Source organism: Rhinolophus sinicus, linkage group LG10 (genome assembly GCF_036562045.2).
Source record: "Rhinolophus sinicus isolate RSC01 linkage group LG10, ASM3656204v1, whole genome shotgun sequence".
Lineage (NCBI taxonomy): Eukaryota > Metazoa > Chordata > Mammalia > Chiroptera > Rhinolophidae > Rhinolophus > Rhinolophus sinicus.
The window spans coordinates 12,624,390-12,647,994 of NC_133759.1; the positions used below are offsets into that span (position 1 = coordinate 12,624,390).

The 23,605-nt window shown below is 44.7% G+C and overlaps 1 protein-coding gene across 3 annotated transcripts in view; it reads right to left on the reverse strand.

Annotated features, from left to right (window-relative positions):
- Window positions 1-18,597, reverse strand: part of MYRIP (myosin VIIA and Rab interacting protein) — a 224,722-nt gene extending 206,125 nt beyond the window's left edge. The window contains exon 1 of one of the 3 annotated variants that reach the window (XM_019727577.2): window positions 18,079-18,597. The gene's annotated coding sequence lies outside the window, so the exon portion shown is untranslated. The remainder of the gene's footprint in view (window positions 1-18,078) is intronic. The other 2 variants (XM_019727578.2, XM_019727576.2) reach the window with 2 other exon arrangements.
- Between the last annotated feature and the right edge of the window lie 5,008 nt (window positions 18,598-23,605).

The following is a 23,605-nucleotide window of genomic DNA, read 5'->3' on the forward strand; positions in this document are numbered from 1 at the left end:
GGCAAATGAGAGCAGGTCTGCAAGTTGAAAATTGGTTAAGAGATCTTAATACCTCCATCCATATGAGATTGGATTGCATATCCTACCTGTCAGATCATAGTGGAAACTTCTTCAGAAGTAAGGATTGGTAAAGGTGGGGGAGATGCTTCTGTGGCCTCTGCTGGCAGTGTCTGGTGGCAGGAAGTCTTGGGATGGTATTAGATAGGCACCCAAACACACCCTAAGCACAAAGTGGAGGCAGTTAGCAGGAATATGGGGCCTGGTCAAGGCAGTAGGAGTTTAAACCAGTGGTTCTCAACCAAGGCTATATTGCCTCCCAGGGGACATTTAGCAATGTCTGGAGAAGTTTTTAGTCATTACAGCTGGGAACATGCCATGGGCATCTAGTAGGTAAATGCCAAGGGTTGCCGCTAAATGTCCTGTGATGCCCAGATCAGACCCCCACAACAAAGAATTGTCTGGTCCAAAATGTCAATTGCCAAGGCTGAGAAACTCTGCTCTAAACAGAAAGTTATGAAACCTGCTGGACTCTTGCTCTGTGCCTCTCCACATGCCCAGGCATGCCCAGCAGAGTTCACAAGGGGGTCTTCACTACTGGCACTGTGAGAGGGGGCAGGAGGGGCTGGAATCACTACAGAGACTCTGGGCTCGGAAATCACTTCGACACTGTGATGGTTAATTGTATGTGTCAACCTGACTGGACCATGGGGTTCCTAGACATTTGGTCATACATTATTCTGGATGTGTCTGTGAGGGTTTCTGGATGACATTAATATCTGAATCGGCAGAATGAATAAAGCAGATTGCTCCCCTAATATGGGTAGGCATCATCTAATAATCAGTTGAGGACCTGAATAGAACAAAGGGGCTGATGGTTCCCCAAGTAAGAGAGAATTCTGTGTGATGTGTTCAACTTGGGACATTGGCTTTTTCCTGCCTCTGGACTCAAACTGAAACATCAGCTCTTCCTGGGTCTCAAGCCTGCTGGCCTTTACCCTGGACCTACGCCATTGGCTCTCCTGGATCTCCAGCCGCATTTCTTGGGATTTGTCAGCCTATATAATCATAATCATTTCTTAAAAATTCCTTTTAAGAAATATCTTTATTTCACACATATAGATGTACTTATATACATACACACATCCTATTGGTTTTGTTTTTCTGGAGAATTCTGACTAATAGAGACACATATACACATTACACCTCATTGGCAAATAAATGACTTGCTTTAGAAACCTTGATTACATTTCCTGGCTTTATCTGCAATGACTGTACTTACAGGAAACAAACACACACAAAAAACCCCAGTATCTGTATTAGAGCCCAGTGCATTCCTCTGCCATCTTGAATTAGAGCAATGTCTTCAATCCCCTAGTTTTGTTTTCTGAGTCTCTGGACACAGCGGAAGCCCTGTGATGCCTCTCTGTCTGCTTTCTATCCTTTGGGTGATTTCCTGTTGATTCCCTGCACAGAAGACAGCTAACGAACACTCAGTAAAAATGCACAGCTCTTTGGCGCACTGAGAATTTTCTCTTCATTATCACCTGGGTAATGATGCTTTTTGCTCCCTCTACTACACAAAAGTCTGGTACATTTCTTCTGTCTATAATAAAAGTATCAAGAGTTGGCAGTTGGCTGCATTTGGAACCAGACCACGTAATTAGAGTGGAGATCATAGGACTATGAAAAACTATACATTAAAAACTCACTAATTCACACTTCATCAATTCCGAATTTGTGATCAAACATGGTAGGCTAAAATTCACTGTCCCATTCACTCTCAAAATAAAGGGATTAAGACAACTAAGAGTGGAGAGAAAAGGAGAATGTTTACCTTCCAAAGAGAGCAAACCATCATCAGGCACTCACTTAGAAATATCAATTATATGTAAACACCACAGCTACAGTATAAGCAAATAACAGCTGCAGAGCCTAGGGTTTTAGCATGCAAACCTCACAGGGTTCTCCTAGCCACACATACCTTCCCTGAGGAGCGGCTGGGACAGCTTGCTGTAAAGGACAACCAGGCCCAGTGTGGTAAGGGCTACCTGAAATGGGCTCGAGGAGAGATGGGGAGGTGTCCAGGAGCTGGTGATGCCTGGGCCAGGGCCCTAAGGACGGGCAAGGTTGTCCAGGTGTCCAGGCTGAGGGCAGAGCACACCCTTAGGACGTGCATGTTGCTCAACAGGTCTGCAGCAGGGTTGTGGACAGAGGCTATGAAGTAGTTGCCAGAGGGTAAGGGGGTAGGAGAGGGTAAAGGGGCTCAAATATATGGTGATGGAAGGAGATTTGACTTTGGGTGGTGAACACACAATGCAATATACAGGTGATGTATTACAGAATTGTACACTTGAAGACTATATAATTTTACTCACCAATGTCACCCCAATACATTTAATTTAAAAAAGAACTTGGGCTTCACCTGAGGCCCCTGGGAGCCACTGCAGGGTCCTAGACAGGTGAGTAACTGGAGACACGATATTTGTGCTTTTCCAGGATTACTCAGGTAGTGGGGGGGAGATGGCGAGGTGAAAAAGGACAGAGGCAGGTAAGTGGAAGCCACTGTGGGGGGCCATGCGAGAGCTCTAAGATGAGAAGGAAGCAGAGAAAATGACTCAAACCTGCCTATTTATTCTCTGATTAAAAACTCTTTCCTCCTGGAAAACGTTCAAGCAGTTTAAAGTTCAACTTCTCAAGGGGCCACTCCCTCCCTCTCGCTCCTCCTTCCCACGATTGCATCTGGCACTAGGGGCAGGCTTTCCTGCTCACGTGGCAATGAGCGAGCAACAGGGCGACTGGCACACACGGAGTCCTTCTAGTGTATTCTAATTCATTGCTTGGATTAGAGCAATTTCTTCAATCCCCTAGCTTTGTTTTCTGAGTCTCTGGACACAGCGGAAGCCCTGCGATGCCTTTCTGTCTGCTTCTAGGCTGGGCTCTGCCTCACAGGGCTGGTCTGGGGTCTGGACCGTATCAAAGAGTCACCAGTCTTCGTTATCCTTTGTCCTAAACGGCACACCCTGCTGCAGGCCGTGACCCCACTGAGGTCTCCTAACCTCGGGCTCCTGGTTGTCAGCCTCCCCTTCTGGGTCCCGGGCTTCAGCAGTCCAGCTGACCACAGAGCGGTTCATCCTTTACTCCCCTGGGCACATGGGAACCCCTGGATCCCTGCATTCCATGCACAAGCTGCGGGGCCCAGCTTGACATTGACAGACAAGTCCCCAGCCACTGCTCCAGTCATTCTTGAGCCACCATGGATGTGGTTACGTAGGGTTTCCCAGAGAGGACTGCAACTTCCCCCCAAAACCAGTCTCCCTGACCGTGTTCTCCAGCCCCCGGCACCTTCTGCTGAATGTTCTACTCCGTCGACCACCGTAAGGCATATACTCATAGCCCTTGACGTCCTGCTCCAAGAAGAGGCGCGTTAGCTCACACACCCCTGAACTCTGCCTTCTCCCCGCCTGTCTCTCTCCTCTCTTCTCCACACTTCTTGAGTCAAAGGGTCAGGCTTTCTTCTCTTTGTGCCCTAGGCTTCGTCCTTCCATGCCTCACAGCTCAGTCCTACTGGTGGGAGAGTCACCTTCTCTGCCCTGAGGAACACACTCTCCTGTGAGTCAGATGCCATGCTCAGCTGAGGTCCAGGGACTGCCAAGAACAAACACTCTTAAGTGGACTGTCCTACGTCTTCCCACTAACCAACAAATGGCGAAGAGACAACTTAGAAATTCCCATTTATAACTTACAGGTTATCAGGCCGAGCACCATGGCGTGCCTGCCGCTCCCAGATCCACTACCATTTCCACATGGGACAGGCTGGACCTCTGTCTCCCACGGCCCGTCACCACATTCGGTGCACGAGACAAAACCTCTCACCAGTGTGACCCTGGCACGATTTTTCAAATGGACGATCCATTAAAAACACTTCACAAAAATACAGCTATTTTGATGGCTTTAGTATTTAGATTCAGAAGTAAATGACGAGTAGAGATGTGGTTTTGTCTGTCTTACCCATCTTCTGACCACCCAAAGCACCCTGGGAAAATCTTCTTCCTTCTCCTACCGGCCTTTGGTAAAGGGGTGCTGAAGTCTACTTAGGATTGGGACGGTCAGTGAAGCCGTGGAAAGAAGTGAAGCAAGTTGTAGTAAATCATTCCAGGTCCCTTGTGCTTTCCTTCAGCTCCTACTTCAATGCTGTGGTTTGTCTTTAGAAACACAGCTCCCTCTACATCCTAGAAACGTGTCCATAGTAGGGTTTCTGGGCAGGAATTCCTGCCCGTTCTCGTGAATGTTTTTCGCTTTCACATTCCCGAATCCTGAGAAAAGTTGGTCAGGAAATTGGGAAAATTGGCTTCTTGAACCCAGTAATATCCACAATGGGAAATAAAGGTACTATTCACAATGTATCTCTTGTACATTTTTCTTATTTATCACTAGGGTTTCCAGGCAGGAATTCCTGCCCGTTCTTGGGAATCTTTTTCCATTCCCTGAGAAAAGTTGGTCAGGAAATTGGGAAAATCGGCTCCTTGAACCCAGGTGGTTGGTAGTATCAGCCATCACTTTGTGGAAACGATTCATCGTGGAAAACAGAAAACAGTTTATATCTCGGGATTCGTGAACGGGAAAGAGAAAAAAATTCCTGAGAATGGGTGGGAATTCCCGCCTGGAAACCCTAGTCCATAGAACAAAAAATGCTCTCACCGAGTCACAGAACAGGAAGAATGAATACTCAAGAATGATTCATTGCCTTCTTTGGAAATTATTCCCATGTGTGTTTGAGTGGCCTGAGCATCTCTGGTATGTGTGACCTACTTCTGCCCTTTCTTTTCCCAACTCCTTCCTACCACAGAGCAGTAAATTCTTAAAATTCATGATGCCTCCCTCTTTGGTGTAAAAAGTTAGCAATGCTTTTAGGGACGCGACAGAACTAATTGGGAATAACACTTTTTATAGATTTGCCTTCAAGAAGAAGAAAAAGTGCTAAATTGTGCAGAAAGGAACCCTCTCAACTTCTGTGCTAGTTGCAGTCCATTTTACATGTTTCGAAACAAAATTTTTCAAACTATCCATACACTTTCATTTTCTAGTACACCCTTTAGAATGCACAGAACTTATTATGTTTGACCTGCATGTTCTAGATTCATTCTATGGCTTGCAGAAGAGTTCTCTTATGTTGCAGTGAACTTAATTTAAATCTGATTGAAGCTTTTAAATCTGTTCAGATTCAGGTGACTATTGGAAGTAGGGATATTTTTTTGGGGGGGAGGTTGTCCGTATAATGGACCTAATGTTACAGGGTGTCTTTTCAGTAGGGCTGACCAGCAAAGGTCTGGTTGGAGCAGAGTGTCTGGGCTTAGAAGAAATGTGGGTGACAATTCCCGTAGCACCCCGGGATCCCTCCAACCTCTGCCCTCACTCAGTTAGTTACTCATGAGCTGGTGGCATTTATTTGTTGATGGACTGATTTAGAAGCAGGCTATTAAAAAGAACTCCTGCCCAATTTCACCAAGTCCTGCCACAAATACTGTTGCTAAGACAGGGCCAACTCTTCTTTGCCAAATAAGATCATCCAAAATGCCTACCAAGTGCCTAAAACTCAATATATAACTTTGAAACTCAGAGAGATAGTCTATATTTACATAGAAAAGAAAACGACCCCAATTATAGCCTCAACAAGTTAAAGGAAGACACCGAAATATAGATCACAATCTTAAAGAAGAGGAAATGAAACTATGGTAATAGTAAATTCCCAAATGAGGAGTACTTTTCAAACGTGTGATAAGACGTCTAACTCTACACCAGCTCCCATGAATTTCAAGCCAAGTGTTCCAAGAGCAAACATCTGAGCCCTAAGTGCGACCTGCTCCCACCAGGGCAGCAACGCCTTCCCCAGGCCCAGAGCGAGCAGCCTGCCACTCCAGCCACAGCCCTGGTCCCAACCTCAGTTTAGTCTGCTGTTTCTCTAATAAATTGCCCTAAGACGTCTAGGGCTGTTGTTTTATTATTGTTATTATTATAATTATCATCAACATGCAGCCTTTCAGTAAATAAAGAAGCGTGAATCTTGACAGGCTTCTTTGGATTTGGGAGATGACACATAGAAACATGCACATCTGCTGCTCTCAGCCATTTATAATACCAAGTACACTGTAAGTGCTGAGTGGGGCTCAGAGCAAGAGAAGGCTCTGGAGCCATTTGAGGCAGCAGTGCAGGTGCTGTGTGCCTTGGTTTCTGCATGACCTGACAGATCCAATTATATCAAAGTGTCCATAGCAAACAGAGATATGCACAGGACCTTTGGGACCTTCCAGGTGGAACACTTCAATGGCTTCTAAGGGTGCTGGAACACAGCCATGTCCTGTCTACAGAAAACTCTTCTTTTGAGAAACAGTTCATGCTTGCTATCAGGCCCTGGTGCTGAATGCCTGACTATGGAACATCTAATGACCATGTGACCAGAAGAACCCAACTTTGAGCCTCTTGTTAGGCTAGGTGTGTGCAGGAGGCTTCCACTGTCCCGTGCAAATGGTATATAAGCAATCAGGCTCAAGCAGTTCCACATGGTGTGAGTTGCACGGGAAGGCGTCAGACTCCTGCATCTCCGATGTCTGTTGCTTTACGTCCTCTCCCTCAGTCCACACTTATGTCCTCATCGGAAGTTCTGGATGATCAACCAACATAAGAGGAAAAATGTCAGGCCTGACTTGTGGATGATTCTGTGACATATCATTAACACCAACCAGAAGTGGTCAGCTGTAGCAATATAGCCCTACGTGGGGGGTACGGGGCTCTGAAGGATAGTCATGAAGGGTAAGCCTCTGATAGGCAGAATTTCGAGCAGTAAATTGGTTTTCCATGTTGTCTGGACTGAGAGATATCAGGAAGAATGGAGCTACGTCAATCCATGGGCAGGAGCTAACAGTAAGGCAGGATGGGAAGGAACAGGACTGGGAGGTCAGTAACAAGGAGGGCTGGGAAAGAGATATGCAAATGATGGACCTCTCAGAGGAGCACAGCGTGATGAGATTCGAGTATCTATGTGGAAGCTCTCAATAATCAAGTGAACAAGAAGATACCTGGGGAGGCCAGGCAGCCTCTTCCCCAGTGCTTATTCAGTGAGCTCTTGTACAAAATGGCCATGGCAGCAGGGTCCAGCAACATGGCCCCACGGGCCCAACAACATGGCTGCACATGGGTCCAATCTCACTGACTTCCTCTTTTCAGTCCTAATCTATCACCACTGCTGAGGGCCCATCTTCCCCACAGCAGACACCCACTCAGAGCCTCTCCCCTGGATGTGGAGGGGAGGAAACCAGTCTACAAACCTGGTGGTGGCAGAGTGATTACACTAGACCCCTTTTGTCATAGAGGGGGTGATGATTCCTCCCTGGAATAGACACATACAGATTTGCCATCGCTGCCTGCACTGCTCCGACCTGCACCTTTATCCATCACTTACAGAATCGTTCATTCACTGTCATCGTTCCCCCACAATGTTGTGACTGACCAAGAAACTCATTTTATAGCAAAAGAAGTTTGGCCACGGACTCATGTCGATGGAATTCACGAATCTCACCAATGTACCACATCATCTGATGAAATGGTGGAATGGCCGGCTTTCTACCTCTGGGCCAGATGATTTTCAAAACACCTCTCTGATCTGATCCTTTTTAGTGCTGTGGTTTCCTCAAAGACCAAAGGCCCGAGTACAATAAATAGGTTTCTTTCTTTCTTGTTTTGAAGCCTCAATATATTGAAAGTTGAAATAAATGTTTGAACTAGACTGGAGTGTACATTTTCAAAAGGAAAAAATCGTTTCAAATAGAAAAACTTACAATAAGATATTGTGTTCAGGGAAGCCTTTCAAACTGTGGTCATACTCAAAGCTATAGAAACAATGACGTTATAAAGAGATTTGATCCTAGATAATATCTAATTAAGTAGATAAAAAAGAGGAGTGAAGTTGTTCTAGGCAATGAAAGAGCGAGAGAGAGAGAGAGAGAGAGAGAGAGAGAGAGAGAGAGAGAGGAGAGCACGCTCCCATTCAATACTATGGCAGGAGGGAAATGATTTAATGTTCTTTAACGTGACCCTGACCCATGGGGGTTGGGGAGTGGGGGTTCAGTAATCCATCTTCCACCAGCAGGAGGTTCAGAGACACACACTTTAATTAAAGTTAGCTACTTCGAGGATAATTCAAGGCGTGTTACAGAATTCTATAGATAAGATTACGGTACTCTAAAGCGTAAGCTAACCAAAGTAGCTTCAGCTTTATTTTAAATGAAGTGGTTCGGCAATGTGAGAGCGACGACAGAAGGCTGAGAAGGTAGCTTAGTGTTGAGTAGCAGTGCCCATGGATATTTAATTCAAATTGGAGAGAAATGAAAAGCAAATTTTTCTTCCTATTTTTTTCCTCAGAAGCCAAAGGGAACACCCTGAAAGCATAACGTGGCCAGTGGAATTTGCCACAGTCTCCGCCCATGTATCCTAAAGTCAACAAACACAGCTTGAGGGCCTACTTGTACTTGGAGAGACGCCCAACACAGGAGAACCCAGAAACAAAGCACCGTGTGGCCTTGCTCTGAACGTTCACAGACAGGGGTAGGGAAACCTCCCAGCCAGGGCACCTTCCCTGTTCCATCTCTGCTATCTCTTTTTTAGGGGACTCTCAATTCTGCAAAACAGTTACCAAAGGGGTACAACCCACATAGAAGCTCATCAGAAGAAGCCTCTCACAGCTCTCTACCCCCTCTTATTCTTCTGAGATTTTCCTTTAGCGTTTTTGTGTGGTTTTCAGTACCCCCCACCCCCGCCCCAAATTCCCATTGGAAAAAACTGGAAAGATGTGATAATGTCATAAAAGAAAAGAATCATCTGACACCATCCAACAAACACACCCAGTGCTGACACTTGCTTCATTTGTCTCATTTCTCCCACTCTTGATAGGTGCTGGCTTGTTTTCATCCTAGGATACACAGCTATACGAGTATGCATCCTTTTGCACTAAATACTTGACTACCAGCATATTTCCACGTTAGTACGATCCCTTTTAAGCATCGCTCCTGATGATTACATTATGTTGCATCAAGTGTGTATACTTATCGACCTTCTCTTAGTGTGTACATCTGGCTTGATTCCAACTGTGGACTATTTCATAGAGAACTAAGATAAATATCTTTGTGCATAATGGGTTTTTCCACATTAAGGATTTTTTTCTCCTCCTTAGGCTAGATTCCCAGAAATGTAATGACTAGGTCTAAGGCTGAGAATATTAAGGCCCTTGAGACACATTTTCAGGCATAGGTGTGAAGGGAGGGCAACAGCTAAATAGTGAAATCACCTGAATGAGTAAAATTGCCAGAGATGACAACACACCCACTGCTGAACCCATCTTATCCGTGCAGACTCATCAGGGGCATTGCTTTAACTAAAATTAGGTCCTGACTTCCAAGAATTAGACTTTTTAATCACACATTTTCTTTAGAATGTCCAAGAAGAGCCTGTAACCACTCTGGTGAGATGGATCAAGAGCGGAAGAGGGAGGGCCCTGAGCTGGGGCCGCAGGAAGTGCCAGCCACCTTCCTCACCCCACTCTGACTTAGAAGCCTCAGCTTCCCAAGACGTGGTCTTGACTGAACACCCAGAACACATCTCTGTGCCTCCTCCCATGTTCCCCACTTCATCTCCCGTCTGGCAGCCCTCCACCTTTCTTCGAGAAACAATTCTAACCACCTCCCAGATTTGCCAAAAATGGTGTTTGGCTTTTTGTTTCTCCTTCACCTTGTTGCTTTTGCATCACATATAGAAGAGAAGAGGGAAATACCAGCATTTCATCACCTACCTCCGTCAGCAGCAGTCTGAAGGGAGGGAAACTGAGGCAGTAAGAGGGGATGGAGGGAGTGGGAAAAGCAAACATCAGGTACCCGGAAGCTATGGGAGGAAGGATTCAGAACTGGGAGCACGAAGGGACAGCTGGGGAACTGGGTCACTCAGGGGCCGGACGGCAAAACCTGCAGTCCTGGGAGAGGCACCCAACATTCACCCAACCGCAGAGCTAAAAAATCCACTGGCGGATTTCTAAAAGACTTTAAACAAGGATTCAATTAAAACGGCATTATTTTTTTATTTTTCTACTAATTAGCCATAAAAGACAGAAACTAATCTCGAATACTCTGATTACATGTCATCCTAGTAAATCAAAGTCCCTAGTGATCAACAAATTGCTTTTCAAAAACAGCGAAACAACAAAGGCACATTTGTATAACACGAACACAAAAACAGCACCTGCCATATGTTCTGAGGCTGAAGCTACAGAGGTAAAAGTAAAACGATGCTTGAGATAACGGTCTCAAGAGATGAGGAAGAGGTCTGGGGTTGGAAGCACTGCTGATGCAGGCTGGGCCACCTCCAGAAGAAAAACACAGAGGCTTGGGTTATTTCCTTTTCTCCAGTGATATCCAGGCATCCAAGCCTAGAGATAGTCACATTTCAGATCAAAAAGGGAGAACCATATGCAATGACATAGTTTTCTGAGCCACGAGTCAGTGTCTGTTCGGGACTTTGGCAAATAGCTACACTAGATCCTGAGGCCACAGGCACCTCTGTCCTCCAGGCACCTGCCCTTGCTCGCATGTTTTGCTTTCTTTTTCCCAAGTATCTGCTCAGTGAGATTAAGTTATCAGCCCACAGAATGGATCTGAACATCCGTGCTGCAGATGGCATATGTCACATCAGTGGCATGACGCTGTAAATCACAAAAAGCCACAAAAGAACTTTCCATAGAGTGTCTTTCTTTCCCCAGCTGATGATATATAAACGTACACACAAAATTTAACTCATAAGTACCTAGGGAAAGGTAATGGGGGGAAATAACACATGGCTGAATACAAAACCAAAACCAGTTTTCAAACAGCATCAGGCAGTTTCACAGAGAGCTCTTTTTATTCTCCTTACACAAATGCAGAATTGATTCTCAGAGTAATGTGGAAGCGGGTGAGGTTCCTCTCGGTAAAGCACCCAGCCCGTCCCTCAACAAAGTCCATCTTTCAGCCTTTTCCCCAATAACCTTCTGGCAGTTTCATGCTGTTCTGGTCTTGCTGTCACTAGCAACTGATCACAATAAATGCATGAGGGTGTTTAGGTCCACTATTAATTACTTCAGTTACCCCAAGCAAGGTCTTCTAAATTTTGAAAGAAGAGATGATAAAAAGGAACAATTGTGCAATGGTGGGACCTATGCCCTGGGACAGGAGGCACAGAGCTGGGCCAAGGCGCTTTTCTGTTTCTCCTCAACAGGCGCTCACCTCCTCCTGCCGGCTGCCCTGATTGCAGGCACCACAAAATAGCTGACCTTGTTTTTACTTGAACGCTTACCAATTCTCCTAAGCTAAGTAAACATTTGTATGATGTTTATGATTTATGTACTTATCTAAAACCACCTATATGACACAAGAGTCTAAAGGTAAAGGTCAAAAACCTCTAAGCTTTTTCAATGAACTTTAGGATATTTATATATAGACACAAACATACACATATATACTTTTTCCTTTAACACCTTTGTTCTTCCTTCTCTAGTATTATTGTTTCCTTAATGTAACCAATACTATCCATATACACTACTCCGGAAGTTTATGTGAGTATAGCCACTTTGGGAGAGCAATTTGGCAGCAGGTGGTCAAATTGTAAGGTTACATAAAATGGAACCCTGCAATTCCACTGCTGGGCATACAGTCTCAACAATTTCTTTTGCATGTGCATAAATATATTTCAAAGATGTTTACTGAACACATCTATGAAATAGCCAAAAAGAAAAAAAAAACAGAAGCCATCTAAAGTCCATCATGGAGGAACAGATTAATAAAATATTGTATTTTCATACGATGGAATGATACTTAACAGTTAAACATATGAATATAAGCTCTGTAAAACAAAGTGATAGTTCTCTCAAAAACACCCAGTGATGATGCGCTTCTTTTATAGGAAGTAAAAAAGAAACAACTCTCTGGAAAATTCTATCGTGAAGTCTGCTATGAAGAGCCAATAAACACGAAGGTATGTTTTGACTCACTAGAAAAGAAAAGTGAAAAAGCAAGAGCTTGGTTTATTTCCTTTGCCTATGAAATTTACAATGTTGATGAAGAATCACACTTATCGCTGGCAAGGCTTGGGGACCTGGCACACTCATACACTACCAATAGCAAAACAAATGCATAAGCTTTCCTGGAGGGTTATTTGGCAACATGGATCAAACATTTTTAAAAAGGTACTTTTGACAAGATAATTCATTCTAAGAAAATAAAAATGTGTACAAGGATGAAGTTACAATAAAAAGTGTAAAGTTATAATGTTTTAAGATAATGATTTTGTTGAATAAATTATGGTACCTAGATGAAATGGATTATTAGGAGGATAAAAATGACACAGAAGAATAATTGTTGACATTAACACCACTCATATGTTGCTGAGTAAAAACAATGACCTCATCTGTGTTTAAAAATATATTCATATACTAAAAAATAGTCAACCAACAGTATATGGTTCACTGGTTGGGGTTTTTCTAAATATCTCTTTCAGTTTATACTTCCCTGAGTAGTGAGCCAATGGGGGAAATTTGTAAAAAGTTTGCATAAAGAATTTAGTTTTCGGAAGCCCTCATACACTGTTGGTGGGAATGTTAATTGATACAGCTGCTATGGAAAACAGTATGGAGGTTCCTCAAAAAATTAAGACCAGAATTACCATATGACCCAGCAATCCCTCTCCTGGGTATAGACCCAAAAAAATCTGAAAATATTTATCCACAAAGATATATGTACTCTGATGTTCGTTGCAGCTTTATTTACTATGGCCAAGACATGGAAACAACCAAAGTGTCCTTCAATAGATGATTAGATAAAGAAGATGTGGTACATATATACAATAGAATACTACTCTGCCATAAGAAAAGATGAAATAGTGCCATTTGTGACAACATGGATGGATCTTGAGACTGTTATGCTAAGTGAATAAGTCAGACAGAAAAAGTCGAGAACCATATGACTTACTCATATGTGGGATGTAAAACTGAAAGCAACAAAAGAACAAGATAAACAAAAAAACAAAAACTCATAGACACAGACAACAGTTTAGTGGTTACCAGAGGGTAAAGGGGGAGGAGGGATGGTAGATGAGAGTAAAGGGGATCAACTATATGGCAATGGAAGGAGAACTGACTCTGTGTGGTGAACATACAATGTGATACATAGATGATGTATTATAGAAATGCACACTTGAAACCTATGTAATTTTACTATTGTCACCCTAATAAATTTAACTTAAACAAATATGGTCCTTATTATTCAAGGATAGCTGGTATAAATGAAGAGTCACCTAAAGTGAATCCATGTAAAATGGGGACTAAAATTTCACAGTAAATAATGGGAAATTAAAAGGTTTGATTAGCACTGTATTTGAAGAAAAAGAAACAAATAAATAATTTTATTTGATGTTTTACCAAATTTTGATAACAGTATTTTTTCATGGGAGGGGATAATTCGGCTAGATCCTAAAATTCATGTTGAAGCCTAAAGGGTCAAGAACAGCCATGACAATTTTGAAGAAAAAGGCTAAGAAAAGAAGATTTATTATAAAGCTTTAATAATTAAATTAAAATGGTATTAGCTGAGGAGTTACAAAGAGAACAGAACAGAGTTAAGAAACATCCAAAAATATAACAGAAATTGGTACAAGACAGAAATGGCAACAAAATAAAGGAGAAAATAGTTAATTATTCATTAAATGATAATGAGCTCAATGGTTTTAAATACAGAAAACAATTAGATTCCTGCCTCCCACAAAACAAAATTATAAATTTCAGATGAGTTTAATGACCTAAAAGTTTTACCTAGTAACAAATGGCAGCGCGTAGAAAAGAAAACTTGAAAATCGATACTTCTTTTAAATATCTCTAAAGAAAATACAAAGTAAAAAAGCAGTGCGATACATTCCATGCTTATCAGATTAACTAAAATCAAAGTATCTAATTAGCAGGAGGCACAGTCGAGGATATGGGGATACAAGGAACTCCAACACATTGCTGGTGAGAATGTTAAATGGCACAACTACTTCAGAGGGCAATTTGCAAAACCTAGTAAGGTTGCAGTAATAGACAAGTGTTGATGCGAGCATATCCTATATCCAGATATGAAACTTCAGGGGGTATACACCCTAGACACACTCTTGTCTATTTCTACAAGATCTTACCACGGATATTCCCTGCAGTACCGTTTATAATAGCAAATGGTAAAACCATTTTTTTTGTCCATCGATGGGGAATATTTGAACTCTGGTATATCAAAGAAATAGTACATCTATAATTATCAACATATGTTATCAACACATATCAAAAAGCAGTATTAGGTGAAAAAAGCAAATCACAAAAATAAATGAGAGGCCTTCATTTCCATAAAATTTTCAACACAAAAGAACACTACACACGATGGGCACACACTCAGTCCCAATGTTACAGGTTGAATGGACTCAACCCCAAATTCTCATCCCTCCATGTCTGAACTTCCCTCCTGCTCAGCCCACAATTTTCTATTTATGGCAATCCCCACTCTTAGCCGTAAGTAGCTACTACATGTAGAGTGCTATGCTAGGTGTCAGGGAAGACAAAAGAATTATGCAAGACTTCTCTACCCCTGCAGAAGGGTACAATTCAGCTGGGAAGCTGTCTGAGAGACTTGGTTCTCAAACCTTACTCACATATTGTATAAACTCAGAAAGAGTGGTTAATTTTCAAGGCCCAGTTCCTTCATCTATAAAATGGGAAAGCCATCCTCCTCTTATAGGGAAGACTAAATGAATGAATATATATATATATATATATATATATATTTTTTTTTTTTTTTTTTTTTTTTTTTAGTGTCCAGCACATGGCAAATACTCAACACTCGTAGCAATCAGAGGCACGCAGCCATCACACAAATCCAATCATCTAAACAACATTCAGTCACACTGACAGAGGAAAAGGTGATGAAGGGCACTTACTGGGTCTGCTAGGCTGTCTCAGCCGGATACAGCATCCCCACCTTCCTGAGGGCTCTCCTGGTGACCTGGTCCGCACGCTGTGGAAGGCATAGGGCCCTTCTTCCAGCAGCAGTTGGGCTACACCCAGGTTTGTTTAGTATTCTGAGTTCAGCATGGACAGTGCTCCGTGAAAAGAGCTACCTGCCCCGGGAAAGAGAACTCCGTCTCTCAGACCTCGGGGGGATTCTGGGGTGAAATGAGACCAAAAGAACCATAAAACACTTAAGCTAGCTTCTCAACTGACCCTCTTTAAAATTCCAAGGACATACCACAGCTCCAAGTTATTAAAGAGAAAGCAATAGTGTCTCAGCTCCACCTGCCCCAACCCACAAAAAGCTGGGAGGGCATTCTAGCCACGGACTTGGCAGGCAGCAGAGGGAGGCTTGCCTGCCAGACACTGCAAAAAGCCCCGTGTATAGACATCACTTTTGGAGATCCCAAACTGTTGGATTTTATTCCTAGGATTCCTTCCGGAGGGCTTGGGAAAGAATGGTGGGTATTTCAGTTCTCCCGCCAATGTGGCGCCACCATGTGGCAACAGCCCGAACAGCTCACAAGTCACTCAGCCTTGAAATTCTGGGATTATCCACCAAATTTTTCACCTTGTGAAATTCAAAATATTTCCATTTTTATGTCTCAAATAAGAATTCATTCATATATTTTCTTCATTTATATTTTATTACCACACTATTTCAGACTTGTATTATTCAAATACACTCTATGAGTAAACCAGCCTCTATTTATCCCTGTCAGCACTGTTATATCTGGGGTCCAGCTGCTCACATTACTCAAGAACAAGAACCAATGATGAGGGGGTGTGTGTGTGGCGGTGGGGGGCGGGGAAATGGTACAACCAGTTCAGACTCCAACTAGATCTTAAGACCAAATCCTTCCTTCTAACTTTCTGGACTGGCTTAGGTATAACTACCTTTGCTTTACATACATAAAAAAAAGAGGTAGAAAATCATCTAGCAGTTTCATTTTCACTTTGAAACTAAAATGATAAAATAAATCATAATAATAAAACTAAAACTCGCCTGACAAAACTAAGCGGGATGATGGTTACCCTTGAGGGATGGTGCCTGTAGGAGCTTCATGGGGAGATTGGGGATATTATAGGTCTTAACCTGGGCACTGGTTCCACAGGTGTGTTCAGTTTGTGAAAATCCATTGAGAATACACTTCAGATCTATGCAATTTGCTGTGATTATGTCATACTTCAATATGATATTAAAACAAATTCACCAAGGTCTGGTCAGTTGTCCCTCCTTAACTTGCCTTTGAGACAAAAGTCTGCCAACACGATAATAAACAGAAAGGCAAAAGCAGGGAGATGCTCAGTTCTCTATGGGGTATTTCGGTGGATGTGAATCAGCTGCTCCAAAGGTTAAGGCCACAGATGAACTCTCCTTCTGTGCCTCTTGGCAGGGAGAAAGGAAACAGGATTCAGTCTATACCACTGTTAGTTTCAATTGCCATGACCAGGCAAGCAACATCAACAGGGAGATGGAGAGTCATATTTTCAAAGTTTTACCAAAATAAATTTCTCTGGAAAGAAGGATTTTTAGATTTGTGAATAGGATCCTCGAGGCTGCTGTAAAAAATTCTTTGAATCACCTCCATTTCTCCCAACAGCTCAGTTCCTTCTGGACCATCTTCCTTCGACTTGCACATCTGACATGTCCCCTGAACCATAATCGCCTTGGGAAGACTAAAAGGCAGGGATTATTCCATTTTATAGATTTGAGGAAAAAAAAGTCGAGGCTCAAAGATGTTTGTCAAACATCACAAACCTATCTAAGTAGTCGTCACCGAGTTGGGGCAAGGGAGGCTGAGTTGGAGGGACAGGGTGACATGTCAAAAGGGGAGGGAACATTCTCTCCCCAGCCCAAAGTTCTTCCAACCGCGCACAGCCCCACAGGAGCTGCCTCAAAGGATCTGGAGTAAAAGATTCACGTCTGCCAACATTTACACATTCTGGGACCAGACTCCACCCTCCCCTGGGAAAGGGTTTAACAAATCCAGATCCAGGGGTAGGGAGGAGGGGCGAGCAGAAATGAAGCCAGACTCGAGGCATTGTTTTAAGAGCTGATGAGAGCCAGTGTTGGGGAAGCCAACCTCAGAACGTACCCGCGTCTCTTAGGAAGTCCCTGAGCCCAAACTGGTATGTGCAGGTAGAGTCTCGGATATTTATCCTCGGGGACAGGGCTTATCTGGGAGAAGGAGACGGAGCAGGCACCTAGCAAATTCCCCTGACTCTGCCCAGACGTTAGCAAATTAAGTGACGGGGAATGGAGGGGATACTGCAAATGTCTGAGGTCCAGGGGTTCCCACCGCGGAATTGCTCCTCTCCGCGCTCGCTCCGAAGGTCCCCCGCGCGGTCCTTTGGGATCTGGTCCCGACCTCTCCAAATGAGGCGGAGTTTGGGGGAAGGGAGTATCAGGAAGAGGCTGGGATGGAGCTGAGGCGACCACCCCCGTCCTTCCCCGCAACAGCGCGTCCCTCTCCAGGCAGTCCGAGGACCGGCCAGACGCCATCGACTCGGATTCTTACTCCGTGCACCAGCTGTGACCTTGAGCGAGTCCCTGATTAGCCCCATTTTACAGAAATTAAGAGTCCGAAAGAGTCAAGTCCACCGCGTTGTGCTGCTTCGGGGCGCTTACCCGATGGTTCAAGGCGCCCGGCAGGTGCGCCCGTAGCTTAGTAGGTGCGCGGTGCCCAAGAGCTACGTGGCTAGTGGGGATCGAAAGCCGCGAGGGAAACACAGAGGCGAGCTTCGGCCCTGGCAGCCGGAGGAAGGCACGGTTCCCACTCTGCGACGACGCAAGTTCAACGCCCCCACCCCCGTGCCCCTCCGCAGCCGTGGACTGGCCAAGCCCCCGACCCTGGCTCAGGACGCGCACGGGGTGTCGGGGGACGTGAGAGGCACCTCCACACACCTATCCCCAAAGTTGCTGCAACGTAAGAGGGACAGCAGCGGAAAGCCTTCTGAGGGGAGGGGACGGTACTCACACGGGGTGGCCAGACTGGTGCAGGTCCGTGACCCGGGTCATCGATGACGGCCGGGCTCAGGCCACCGCGTCTCAGGACGCCTGGGGCACCTGCCGCAGCGCGGCGCGTGGATTAGGAGGCGGCGAGCTGCGAGACAGGGGCGCGGGTCGTGCGGCGCGCCAGACCCGAGCCGCAACGCCGCGGGGCTCGGCCGCCGGAACCGCAGCCGCAGCGGGAGCCTGGGAGGCGGCAGGAGGCGGGAGCGCCGCGGCGGCAGCGGCTGAGAGGGAGGCGCCCGCGCCGCAGGCATCCAGGGCCAGCCTGGCCGCAGCCGCCGCCGACACGCTGGCCCGGCGGACCGCCAATCAGAGGCGCCCGGGGCCCGGGCGCGTGCGGAGGCGGGGCGGGGGCGCGTGCGGGGTGCCGGGCTGGCGGGACTGCGCGCGATCGCGCCTGCGCTGGGGCAGGGGTACCTGCCCGCGGGTTTCTCAGGAGCAACCCCGGCGCGCGGGCCGCACGCGCGGGGAGGGCGGGCGCCTCGGGAGGAGGCGGGGCTGGGGCTGCGCGCGCCCGGGGCGGGGTCCCGCGCCCTCTCCTGGGCGCTCCTTAGCCCGGCAGTGCGGTGTCGGGGCCGCGGCCCAGGAGCCCCCAGGTGAGACCTCAGGTCATTCTCAGCTTTGAAGTCAGGGTTTTCCTGTCCCTCGCCCCTAAACCTCGGGGGCCCGGCCCCTCCCTGACCGCGGAGTGATGGGTCGCGGGATCCCGGGTCGGCCTGGTTCTACCAACGCCTGGCTCGCGGGCGGGAGTCTGGAGCCTCACGAAGAGCCGGCGTGGGGCTTCTCCAAAGACAGCTCTCCACTTCACAGTCAGTCCCTGGGTATGTAAAGTCACCGTGCTGACCCACCCCCTGGTCTAGATTCCCTTTAGTCTCATGAATTTACTGTGCTAGCGACTCATTCGTTCAACGCGCGTGGACTGGATTCGCGCTAGGCTCGAAGAGCTGTCCCAGGCCACTGCGCGCCCAATTCTCCCAAACCCCTTGGCTTCCACACCGCCGGTTTAGTGAGCCCGCGCTGGCAGAAGGACGCAGGAAGATTACTGCAGGTGAGGAACGCATTCGGGCACCTGCCAGGTGCTCCAGGTCCTGAAAAACCAAATAGGAGTTGAAAGGTTCCCCTCCAGGCCGGGGCTTCAGCGTGCGTTTGCATCCATCATATACAAGGCCTGGAATCTTCCTAAAACAGACTGCCTCAGCACGAACGACTCTGCTGTGAAAACACACTGTCAATTTTAACTGCAGGGTGGAAGTCACTCCATCAGAATAAAGCGTTTGTGGAGCTACATTGGTGATTCCTAAAGCCCTGGGGATCCTCTCTCAGGACGGTGGATGGAGCCTGCTCTCTCCGTGTAAATTTACGCAGTAGAAATGGATGGCTTGCTGGTTTGCTGATCTGTCCGGGGGACGGGGGGGATTTTAAGAAGGAAACTTGGAAGGTAAAGGAGTTGATTTCTCTAAAGATCTGTGTTCCTCTCTTAAAGGGATTTCATAATCCACAAAACTGGTTAAAGTGGAAGAAAGTCTGTGTTTTGTTTACATTTATTTACATTTAATTTTAATTGTATTTATCTATGCTTGAGTAGCATTGGTGTGTTATGAAATTCAGAAAGTGCAAATGGGTAGATAGTTAACAAGACTCAATTCTTCTCCCTGGAGACAACTATTGCTCTCATGTTCTTGTGTACCCTCCTAGAGAAAATCGACATATACACAACCAAATGTATTTGTCTAAGGTTCCGATTTTTACCTTTTGTTATATAAAATGGTAGTTGTAACTTCAGGCACATGTGGACTCAGAGGTTCAAGTGATGTCAGAAGTAGAACTAGAGTCTCAGCGTCTTCTTCTCTTCCTCTCTCCCTTCCCCTTCCCTCTTCTCTCCCTCCTCCTCCCCTCTCTGCTTTCCTCTGTGGGCTTCATTGTTAAACTGACTGACTTCACATAGTGACACATGGCAGCTCTAGGATCACCTTCTCCTCATTGGTGAGGATCCAAGAATGAGGCAAGTCCTCTCTTCCCCAGAGTGCACATTGCACCACCCAAGAAAACTCATTCTCCCTGCTTCAGTCATGCTCTACCCCTGAGCTGTCTAGGACTTGAGTCGTCAGATGGTCAGGCCTGGGGTATTCTGATTGTATGGGGATGCACGGGGATAGTGAGATGAACACAGTGGTGGGAATAAATCTGCCCAAATGTTTGCAGGTAGTCCGTGAATGCTTTCCTACAGGTGCCTCCTGTTGGTCAACAGTAAGCCACTTGTAAACACTTGTGTCCATTTATGTCCAGACATTGTGAAGACCTCTGTCTCTGCAGCTGCATGTCAGGCCAGCAGCCTAAAGGTTTGAATGGAGAAGGGGGAAGGATTACTTTCCACATGTGGCCCTACAGTAGCTGCATCATGACAAGAATGGGGGCTGGGTTCAAAGGTTATTTGACATCTTGCAGGTGTTCGCAAAACTGACCTAATACATAAACCTTCCTCTTTACAAGGTCTTAACATCATCCCTAAGTTATAAACATTTTAAAAGAAAGACAAATACATGCAGAATAGTTCAATGATTTGGGCAAGGTCAAATACAGAAAGAAAAGTACAGATGGAAATCCGGAGACATCATGAATGAGAAAGCGCTCCAGTTCCCTATTTGTCATCCTTTAGGTTAGAAAGAGACACAACTTCAGTTCTTCACCAGAGCTATTATTGATTCTTTTAAATCATTCCCCATGAAAAATTCGGCGTTTGAAGATGACTTGGGTAACAATGAGCCTGCAAGAAGATGACCTAAAATGCTACCTCCTTGGTTACTCCATCCTGAGCTGTCATGCTGCGAAATTTTCCTGAATTCCAGCAATATCCGTCCCTTCTTCTGCCCCTCGTGACTCACAGGCAGAGCTTGTTTTTTCCATTTTCTGCATGAGCTTGACCACTGTGAGAGTTTTAATGGATTCTTCCTTAATCAAGAAGAGCTCGTTGACTTTTGTGCACCAAGACAATGTATCACATATTCTTTTAAAACATGAATCAGTCCATTTCTTAGCCAGAAGACTGATGAGTTTATACTGGCAGGAAAAGGACATGTCTCAAAGGATTCTGGATAGAATTAAAAGAGCATTAATCACAATACTGGAGTGCCAGTCTGACCTTACCACTTTCTGTGTGCGTGACGTTGGACAAGTTACTTAACTTTGCTGAATCCTAGATTCCCTAAATAAAAAATACAGTGCAATCCTTTCCATTGCCCTGCAAGATCGTTACTAATTTACACAATACATGTGGAATTTCCTTGCACAGAATGAGATTGAATATGTTAGTTATCTAAAAATTATCATTTTAACCTGGAAAAGAAATGAGTTAATAAAGGAAGTTTCTATGCCATTTTGAGGTGTTCGCTGGCATAGAAGTGGTAAAACCTTCACTCAGCCAAAACATGATATCTGATTTTCTTTAAAAAAAAGAAAAGAAAAAGTATCTCTACATCTTCCATGGCACTTAGCACTTGTTATGTAATATCAGTTGTTTGGGTAGTTCTCCAATATCCCCAAGTAGACTGGAAATTCCTTAAAGTTGGGACCATGTCACATCTTTGATTCCTATGGGTGTCTGGAATATTGATACATTTTAGACATATAATAAATAATTATTTGTTGAATGAAAAGTAGGTGAATGAAGGGAAAAACTGGTAAATTGGACCTCATCAAAAATTGTTTTAAAAATTTGTATGTGAAAGATCCTGTTAAGAAGATGAAAAGACAAACAATATGCTGGGGGAAATACTTTCAAATAACATATCTACAAAGGATTTTTATCTAGAATATGTAAAGAACTTTCAACATTCAACAGTAACAACCCCCAAACAGTCCAATTAGAAAATGGGCAAAAGATGTGAAGAGATATTTCACTGAAGAGTTTGTACAGCTGGCAAATAAGCACATGAAAATGGGCTCAATATCATTAGCCATTAGAGGAACATAACCTAGAACTATAATGAGATACCACTATACCTATAAGAATGGGTAAGATAAAAAATAGTGACAACACCAAATGCCGGTGAGGGAACAGAGAAACTGTCACTTACGCATTGCTGGCAGGAATGTAAGATGGTGCAACCACTCTGGAAATTAGTTTGGCTACTTCTTTTAAAACTAAAATCAGACCTACCATACAACCCAGCAATTTCACCTTGGGTATTTATCCTAGAGAAATGAAAATTTATGTTCACACAAAAGCTTATACAAATTAATCTACAAAGGACCTGTCCTCAACAGCCTCACCATGAGACAGCAGGAGGCAGAGGACCATGACACACATCCACCCTGCTTGCTGTATAAGGAAACAGGATGGACCCCACTGGACTCAGTAATTTTTTTTAATATATATATATATATATATATATATATATATATATATATATATATATTTTATTGGGGAAGGGGAACAGGACTTTATTGGGGAACAGTGTGTACTTCCAGGTCTTTTTCCAAGTCAAGTTGTTGTCCTTTTAATCTTAGTTGTGGAGGGCGCAGCTCAGCTCCAGGTCCAGTTGCCATTGTTAGTTGCAGGGGGCACAGCCCACCATCCCTTGTGGGAGTCAAGGAATCGAACGGACTCAGTAATTTTTGAACAAAGGTTTTTGAGCAACTCAAGGTGGGTGGGAGACTTCAACATGGAAATCGTGGATTTTCTGCTCTTCAGCAGTGGTTAATTAGAAAAACAAGACATGTGACCATATGTGTATCTTGAGTTGGTGAAACAGATGTGAGACTAAATAAAAATAGAAATGCAGAGAAAAGAATTTATTGTTTCTAGTAAATACAGTATTTTTCTCTGAGGTAGTTTTTAGAACGATTAATATTTTATTATACAGCTATCATTCCCTACTAAATAATGGCTTTTAAAAAGCTTTGCTGTTTTCTTTCAGAAAGTTGATTCTATCTTGGAAGGACAATGTAGAAATAATAACAGAATATTGCCATTCACTGTCTAGGGCATCCGAGAAAGAATCCTGCTGCTGCTGAGAGAGACTGATAAAAACAACAGTATTTTACAGTATGCCAGGGTGCCAAAAAATGTATACAAGTGGATGTTTTGGTCAACGTTGCTTAAGCAGTAGTTCTCCGTAATCAGAAGTGTCTGGACACTGATGGTAACCACTTTGAGCACCTCTTGTAATTGCAGACGTCAAACGTGACTTGTATTCATCTTTTGTTATTGGTGTATACTGAGTATTTGTCATGCTGGGTGTCACGTGGGGTCTCTGGTCCCGCTCCCCACATAAGCATGCAGGACATGGAGGCCGAAAAGGAACACCCACGGAGTCACAGATAGGGGAGTCACACCACTACAGTCTCGCTGGTGGCTGGGTTGGAGACACAGGAACCAGGAGCCACACTATCCGCAACCTGCCATCCACTTCTCTCTGCCAACCAACCCCACTTGCTAACTGCAATCCACTCTTGCTAGCTCAGCCACCATTTTCTTGCTAGCCCCCATTTGC